Genomic DNA, 9,476 nt, shown 5'->3' on the forward strand with positions numbered 1-9,476 from the left:
TTAACTAATAGCTTAGAATTCACAAAACACACGACGCAAATTTACTTACACAACCCATAGCCCCTAGCACACGTAAGCAATAATAAATTATACAAATTACATTAATAAATATGCGTATAATACGATTAATTGTAAACCAAGCAAGCAGCAAACGAACAAAAGTGTATTGAAAATATGTTACAAATATCGAAAACAAATTGCAATTGGTTTTATTTCAAGCGAACTTCATTGGACTATCAGTGGATCGTACTCCAAGTTGTATTGCAACTCCATCTGGTTGGGTAAAGCCAAACCATACCTTTCCCTCGAAATTCGATAGCGCTCAAAGACAGAATTCCCAGATATACGAAAATATTTGTTTAGAGAGGTTTCCATTTCCAGAGCTCAATGAAGTGAGTCATGAGTAATGAAAGCAAAGGCAGTTTAGAGGGAAATTTGCATGGGAAGATGAGGAACTGTAAGGTGATCCATTAAGCTCCCAAGTTCTCAATTTTTAAGCGCATTTACTTCGCATCACAACAAGCAAAAAGCGATTTATGTGCCACTTCTGCTTTTCCACCATTAATAATTCTTGGAGTGCTCAAAGGGCATTTTATGCTACTAAAATTCATGGACTTCTGCGCATCGAAAGGTGATCGATAAAGAACACAATTTCTTAGCCTCTAATCGAAACTCCCACAGCCTCTTTTTCCCACCAAATATTTTCTGCAGTACGTAAAATTCATGCCATGGAAAATCTTCTACTTTGCCAGCACCAAAAATTCTCTGATAGTTCGCCGGGAATCTTTGTTCTTTGCTGCTTTGAGTATTCCTCGATTCACTGGCGTCTTTTCTGCATCTTTTCTTTGTCACTTTTTGTATGACAATTTATAAAAGAAAATGTTAGCTTTCACTGCTGTCTAAAGTCTAGTCTGGCCGCAAACAATGCTCCGCAAATTATAAATCTTTAGCTAAAAAAAACTATAAACTTTGGGCTACTGCCGCTGCCTTGCGCCTAATTGGCCAACAATTGCAGCAAATTGGTAGAAAGTAAAACACAAAAAAAAAACCTCAGAGCTTATTAGCCAGCGAAGCAGTTACCCAACCAAGAGCCCAGAGATGCCACTGATTAATTGCCAAAAATATATTGCCGCTGCTGCCGCTGCAGCTTTTTCTACGAACGATCATGATGATGATGATGATGATATTGAGGAGGAGGCAGCTTGTCATGGTCTCGTCTTGAGTCGCCCATTGTCTCGGCTGTCATGTTCGATCCGCGACGCCATTGTCACTTGAGTAAGCTCCGCTTGGCGCCACTGTGGCATTGAGATCACCAGCACTGGACACCGCAGACAACGATCTCTGCTTCGCCATGGATACCCCCCAACTGATATTGCTGTTGGGCTGTGGGGCTAAAACTCTGCTCAGGTGTAGCCCTGTACGCGGACTTGTGCATGCCTCAAGCCTGTCCAAGGGCTCCACATAGCGAGGGGCTTTTGCCTTTGTTTTCAATGGCGAAAGGGGCTTGAAATGCCTAACTTATGTATGTGCATATGCCATTGTATGTACCTGTCTGGGTGGCAGATGTGTGTGGGTGCTGCTGCTCCATGCTGAAGTGCCACGCTCGAAAAGTGTGCCAAAGTCTGTAGGCCCGAAAGTGAGCTTCAACTGGCAGCTGGCAGTGGATAAGACAACACTGAACACTGAGCTACAAGAGCGATTAAAAAGTGGCATTTAATGGGTAGATAACAGCCAAGATATAGAAGCAGCTTCACTTAGTTTTAGAACCTCCAATCGGGCACAAAAATTATCTTAAACTGCGAATTAGACAGCAGCATTGTTGTCCTCATTTTATTTCCTATTTTCAAACCCGTTTAATTTCTTCCAATTCCAAACTATATTTGCTGCTGCTTAGTGTTTATATTTGGCTGCTGTTTAGTGTTTATTTTCCTCCTGCTGCACAGTGTTTTGGAGACAGCGTCGGGGGTTTTGGTATGCAAATTCAGCATTTTGGTGGCCGAAAATGTCGAGCCTCTCTGCTGGCGCGGCTGCTGCTGCTACGTCAATTCGGTGTCAAAAGCAACAAAATTAAATGCGAAAACAACAAAAAAATAAAACCAAAGAGAGCAAGCGAGAGAGTGAGTGTGAGAGAGAGAGTGAGAAAGAGAAAGAGAGTTGTTGGCTGTGCGGCACAGCCGTCGCCGTCGAGTCGCAGATTGCGCGGGTGGTCCCCGGCTACGGGTCGGGTCGCTGGTCCAATCTGTGTTCGGGCAGTGGCAAGGAGCAAGAAAAACAAATGAGCTGGCGACAAAATGTTGCACTGTTTGCTTAGCGATAAGGATGTGCACACACACACACACAGAGACACACACAGAGATGCGGCATGCGGCAGGACAACAATGCCAAATGTCCAATAATCAAATCGAGTGAAAGAGCGACAATGGAGGGGCAGCCAGGGGCAGGCAGGGGGAAGGAGCTGTTTGCAGCTCACAAATATTGACAGCTGTCTGTGGGCACATCGTGGCAGCAGAGCCAGCGCCCTGCGATTTACATAAATATTATTGCAAGCCTAATTAAATGCAAGTATTAGCCAGCCGGCCAGCCAGCCATTGGGGGCATGCAACTGCCAAATGCGAGTAGCTGCCATTGTCCACCGTCTACACACTTGTATCTGCATATCTGTGTACTTGTATCTATGGGCTCTGGCTATCTATGACTTGTCACCCGCGGGCGCGATCCTTTTGTAATTAACGCTGCTTATTTTTCGCGTGGCAAAAGCCCAGCCCCAGCCCCACTGATATTTATTTACCTGTTGGCCAGTTGTGTGTGTGTGAGTGTGTGTTGATGACCTGTTATCATTGCCCCGCTATAACAATAAATTCAATGGCCAGGCCAGTGTGCCCCCAACAATGGCGACAGCCAACGCGCTTGTCCCACAGTTGTAGTTGTTCTTGCCACCGTTTGGCCATTGTTTTGGCAGCTGTCGTTGCAATTAACCAGGCTATAATAGACAATGGCTCTAAAGTAAATTTATACGTAGTACATGCATACATACATACACATGTAGTACATAAATACATGACGGCTATGTAGAATGATTTTCGTGGGAAAAAACTGCCATCAAAGGCATGGCATGGCGGGCACAACAAAATTGTGCACTTAAAATGTAAGCAGCCACAAGATGTAATTATAAATGAATATGTTGTGTCAACAAGCATGTAATTAAAGTTGTAAATTACATGTGTGTGTAGTTAACTTTATACACAGCTAAAATGTACAGCTTTAAGCAGAAGTTTTTGCCTTTGAAATTTGCTGGCAAAATATGTAAAAATCAGCAAACATTAAGACCCAAAATGATGCACTCTAAATCATAAATCTCTTATGCGATATTTACAGAGTTTTTCTACCTAAAGCAAGCACAAATATCAGTAATAAAAGTACCAAAAAAACAGTCACAAAAATAAGGAAAATATGTAAAATATTGTTAACTTTTGTTCTATTCTTCCACTCATATTTTTATGTTACACTTTCCTTGAACTTTATTCCCTTTTGTAACACAATTCCCTGCCCCAGGCCAGAGCCATTTCCATGATCAATTTCAGTTTGATTGTTCTGTTGAAGTTGAAGTTGCTTTTGGTATTGGGGTTTTGGATTGGAGCCACCATTGAGTAAACTTCCGCTGCTGAAACGCTTCCTTAACTTCAGATAAACGGCGCGTAGAGGCGAGTGTGGAGGCCATAAAGCTATGGCCAAGTTTTAGTGCTCAGCCCGATGTCTGCGACTGCATTTTTATGGCATTAAACAAACTTTGAGAGCGGAGTAGAGTCGCGTAGAGTCGCGTAGAGTCGAGCGCATGTTTTCGAACACTTTTGAAGTTTTATTGAGTTATAAATACGCAGAAAAACGCCCAGCCAGAGCCCATGGTAGTGTGGCGAAAATTTCAAATTGAATTTATGATCGATTTGTGCAGAAACAAAAACGCCACAAAATGCAGCGCCAGGCGTCGTCGACATTTGAGTATATGAGGCAGCAGCAAGAGGGGGACAGTGCAACCAGAGGGGACAGGGAACTTCTTGATTGACTGTTGCTTTGATCTGTCCATCAGATTAGTCATGCTGCCCAGCGCTCCTTGAACGATTAAATGGCATGGAAAACCCAGGAGCGAATGGAGTTATCGCCTAGAAATTGTGACTGCTGCTGATGCTTCGTTTATTTGGCTTATCATGGCTTTTGGGGCTTTGATGTCACTTTGGATACATCATCATTCTCGCTGGGAGCTCTGTTTATGCGTCAATCAGGGCCATTTTTTTTTTCGGTGGCATTTGATGCTGCCGCCTGAAGTTGCCAACCAAATCGGTTGAATGCGCTGCGACATAAGCAAATAAATAGACATGGGAGCAGGAGGAGGGGTACGAGCTGGCGAATATGTTCCCAAGAATTGCGATTAGCAGAAAACAGCGCACATTCAGCACTATCAAAGTGCCAGCCAGTTGCCGCCGCGCCGTCTTAGGCCGAAAGTTAAATAATCAAAAAATGCTCGCCTGCCCCATGCCCCATGCCCCATACTAAAATCCATTGTTTATTTTCGAATTTCGTTGGCCGTGTAAATCACGGAAATGATTCGTTCTGGCATTCCTTGGACAGCCCCTAACCAGGGGCAACCCATTCGATGGCCCGCTGCCCGGCCAGACATTTTGTCGACAATTTCCATGGAAGTGGCCATAAATCAATGGTAGAAGCTTTCCTCGATGGCTTTGCCGGAATTTCTAGTAATTATGTTATTTGAAATAAAACATTGAGGAGAAATAATATAATGCTGGGGGAGAGCGTTGCCAGAGGGCTCTGCTTCTATGGACTGATTTTCCATGAATTGAATTGCGCCAAGCGGTTGGCATCATTCACACTCCAAATGCATGAATGAAACGAAAACGAAAACCCAAACCAAAACCAAACTGAAACCATTCAGCGAAATTGTTCAATAGCATTTCGTAATCCATTCCCCCCCACGCGGCGCACACGTTAAGCAAGTGTATTGGAGTATTGTTTAAACAATTAACAATAACATAAGTGCATGCATAATTACACGGAGAATATATCCAGCAATTACTGTGAGAGTTTGCGCTGGAACGAAGCGGAAGCCCGCACCACACGACAGCCGCCAGAGCGTCGTCGTTCCATGATTCCAATGGTTTATTATGGGGGGGCAACAGGTGTAGCCTCCGCCACTGGACCAACTGACAGCTTCCAGTGCTGCAGTCTCAAGTGTCAAAGGTTGTGGAGTGTATGTAGATCCTATGGCCAAGTTGGGACAATCTTCAAGCTGCATTTTTGTGTGCTTTTTCGTGGCGCCAAGGTGTTTATCGTCGCCAGCAAACTAAACAAAAGTGCCAGCACATAGTAGCCAGTGGGTAGAAGGAGTACGGCATGGACCTGCAGCAGCACGGACACGGAGTAGAGTTCATTGCGCTGCGGGTGCACTGCAGATTTATCGCCCAGGGAGGTGGTAAATGCACAGAGCAACGATCAGATCAGTGCAGCTATAAAACAGACACCCCAAAACGGGTCTGCATAGCGCCAGCTCATGCTGCGACCGCAGCCAGAGACGTCTCGACTCGCACATGGGCAGTGCTCTGCCCTGCAGCAGCCGCTCGGTCCATTTTCTGCGCCTGGTCCAACAATCGATCATCGTCAAGGGCAGGGCAGACCATCGATGGAACGATGTTTACGGAAATCATTAGCCAGTAACGTGCAATAATTGCACTTGGGCCAAGGCGTGGCACTCATTTAGAAATGAATTGGCAGATAAATCTTTCGGCTGCAGAATGCACAAAAATTTACATAGAAACCATATGGTGGAGTCCCAAGGAGGTGCTAATTTATGGTTACGACAGCAGCACCAGCAGCAGCAGCAGCAACTTTTTGGCGTTCCAATGTCTGGCCAGTCCGTTTCCAATGATTCCAATCCGTAAATAAACAAGGCTGGGGAGGGGCCCTCGCAAATATGCCAATAACCACCTACGGATCCGGTAAATGAACGCTGCATGAGGAGTACGAATACACGCTCATATTTACGAGTACGAGCGAGTATTTTGCGTTGTTTGTGTAACCCAAATTATAAAAACAGAAGCCCACAGCCAAGTGATCATTCATCATTTGTGCTAAGCGATACGGCAACGCTGGATTGCCAGTCGTAGACTACCTACTGACAGTTCCAGATCGATTGTTATTAATTTGTTTGCAAACATATTTCATGCGCTTTGCCCAATTTCATTCAGCGGGAGATCCCAGGCTGGCCTCCCCCCCACTGCCGCTACTTCCACTTCCACTGCTTCTCCTTCTTCTCATGCTTCTCCTTCTTCTTCCCTCTGCTTTGCTGCACTCATGCTGCGCGTCGAAAAGTCTACGATTTCCGTTGCTCGTATAAATCAACTGAAAGCCAAACGAAGAACAACAACAACAACCGCAAAGAGAGAGCGCGCGAGAGCGAGAGCGGGCGAGCGCACGAATGAGCGGGAGAGAGATTTTTCTTGATTTTTATCTGCGTCTAAGATCTGAGGGCAGGGCAAATTGTTGTTGCTTCGAGTATTTATTTGTGCATAATAAGTTTTTTGAATGCTGTCTGCCTGAAAGGGCGGGGGCGGTGGTGCGGTATCCACTGTGCGGGATTGATGCCTGCCCTGGCCTGTCGATATCAAAATACCCCAAACAAATCGTCAGCTCGTCATTTTTCAGACAGTTTTTTCTTCGATTTATTAGTGGGGTTTTTGGTGTGTGCCTGAGGAAGTGGAGGATAGATAGAACGAACACAGTGCCTAGCAAAAGTGTGTGTAAAACTTACTTGTACAAAAATATATTTATAGAACATGGATCCCAATCGCTTATAAAAAGCATTCGCACCATTCCTGGAGGCATTCGTAGCAGTCTAAGGCCTGCTTGGAGTTTGCCTTGCAAGCGTCCTTCAGCCACTGTATAAACATTTCCTTGTCCATTTTCAGCACCAAGAAGTGTCCCAACACAGTGCGGGCACTATCGAAACCCACGTCGCACAATCTGGCCCCAAGCACCGTGCCGATTCCATTCAGATCTGTCACCTGGGCTTTTGGCAGAAGCCGCGACTTTTCCGACTTGGTACGAGCATTTTTATTGACAATTTTTGGTGCGATTTGGGCGAATGTTAATTCAAGACTGGATTTTAATTCAGACTGAAGTGACAGCTTGGTTTGCAAACTGATGTCATGGCCTGCTTGATACATTTTTACTGGCACTTCTGGCACTCACTGTCTGCCTTCTCCGTCTCCTCTTTGGACACGGGGGCGCGTTTGGTTTCGGGGAATCTGGACTGGTGTTCCTTATTTATGTATTGTATTGTGCGTGTGCTCTGTGTGGCTGTTTCGTTGTTTGAGAAACAATTCATTAATGAATTTTAAAATGTTGCTAATCGATCGTTTGCGCCACAATTAATGTCAGCAGCGCGGCCATTGGAATGTGTTGTTATGTGAGTTGCCAGAGCGGGCGACTTGATTCATTCGTTGGCAATGCGCAGACCGCCCGCCGCTACACTTTGACCCCAACGAGTGGCAGACAAAGGATGGGAGTCAGTGCTGAAGGATGCCTAATACTTGACCACAATGCATATTGGCCGAAAGTAGAGCACATGCCCAAGTAATCCTCTGCCTCGGGGTCTGTCTCTCGATTCTATTATTTTCTTTTCTCTTTTTTTTTTGGTTTCTTGACTCATGGAATGCGAAACACTTGGTGCCGCGCTGTCTGCACGAGCTGGCTGCCGGGGCAATTGAAGGCACAACAATAGGCACAATGGGCCACAGCCACAATAATTGCTGCAACAACAAACATATTTGTGCAACCACCAGATGCAAAAAAAAGAGAGAAAAAAAGAGAGCGGGATTTGCTCTGCATTCTGCGGTGGCTGCGCTGTGGCTGTTCGTTGTTTTTCCACGCCTTGCATGAAAAGTGTTGAGAAAATTAATAAAACAAATGCCAAAGTCAGCGAGCGGTGGGCACACGGTCGCCGGGCGGAGGGAGGGGAATTGTTGTAATTTTTAACCAGTTTGCTGAGCAAATATTTGATCAACATATTTTCAGAGACAACAGCCAAATGTTTGTCTTGAAAATATTTAAATATTTACATTGGGAAAACAACTGCAGTGGCGTAGGGCAGGGAGGGAACGGGCGGGAACGGGCGGAGACGCACGACAAGGATGACAAATGCGAGGAAGACGCAGGGAGAGTCTGCGGCAAGTGGCACCAGAGCAGCAGGACGTGGCTTGAGGAGATGTGTGTCACGCGTAGCAGTCTGAAAATATAACTATCAAATATTTCAGCACAGGAAATTGGTGACACAAGTCTAGCTGCACATTCATCGCTCGCAAACATAAATTATTCTCCAATCATTCATTTATCCGCCAGCCATCCAATTAAGTCACTCAAATAAGTGGCCGCGAGATAATTAAAAAGCAATCTGTCAGGCAATTAATTATGCAGTTGATGGCCAATGAAAACACATTGGAAAACCAACAGCCGCCAAAAGTATCTCTATCTGTGGCTGAAGATTAACAAAATTAGTGGCGCGTTGCAGGCGCTGCAGCCGACGGACGTGTCGTCAATGGCGCGCGGCTAAGCAAACAATTTTTTGGGGCCCACAAAAAAAAAGACAAGTCAAAGTGTGGTAAAAAAAGATGGGAAGACGGCAAGATGCAGTCAAGGCTGCTGGCAAGCCACATGTCAACAGTTTTGGGTTGGGATTTTCGGCAGTCCATTTGAGAAGTTTCAGCCATGAAAATGCTCACTGGACACGTGGCTGCGTATCCAGCTCCAGCTCCTTTGCTGCCACCCAATGAGGCATATTAATGGACAAACCCACATTTTGTGGTGTGGCTGGCAAACAGTTTTAACAAGGTACGAGTCCGATGGTGGTTCATTACACTGGCAACCCCTCCACAACCAACCCCACGCAGCCATGCAATGAGCAATTTCCTGCTGCCGACACGCTCACTCTCTCTCTCACACTCTCTCCCGCTCTGTCTCTACGACAAGCCAAGACAATTTGTCCTAAATAAACATTTCATCTCTCTTCAGCAGCCAGCGCGGAATTGAAGGCAGGAACCACAGCAGCAGCAGCGGCAGCAGCAGAGGAGACAAGCGACAGCAGCAGCAACATTTTATGAAAGTGGCGGCCAACGAGGCTGCTGCTGCTGCTGCTGTTCATCATGATGATGATGATGATGGGTCCAGTGAATTGTCTGAAATGTACCAACGTTTAAAGGCAGACATAGTCGCAGTCCCTTCCAGCCACTTCCGCAGCAGCAGCAGCAGCAGCAGCAGCATCGCAGTTCCCTTTTCCCCTCCTCGGGTTTTGCCTTTTGCCCGTCGCCCGTCGCTATATGCTAAATAAACATTTGGGCACGTCATGGCTTATTGAATTGTCACTTATGCCCCGAATTCGAATTTGGAGTTTCAGTTTTTGTTGCCATTGCCCA

The sequence above is a fragment of the Drosophila subobscura genome, chromosome J, assembly GCF_008121235.1.
Source record: "Drosophila subobscura isolate 14011-0131.10 chromosome J, UCBerk_Dsub_1.0, whole genome shotgun sequence".
NCBI lineage: Eukaryota > Metazoa > Arthropoda > Insecta > Diptera > Drosophilidae > Drosophila > Drosophila subobscura.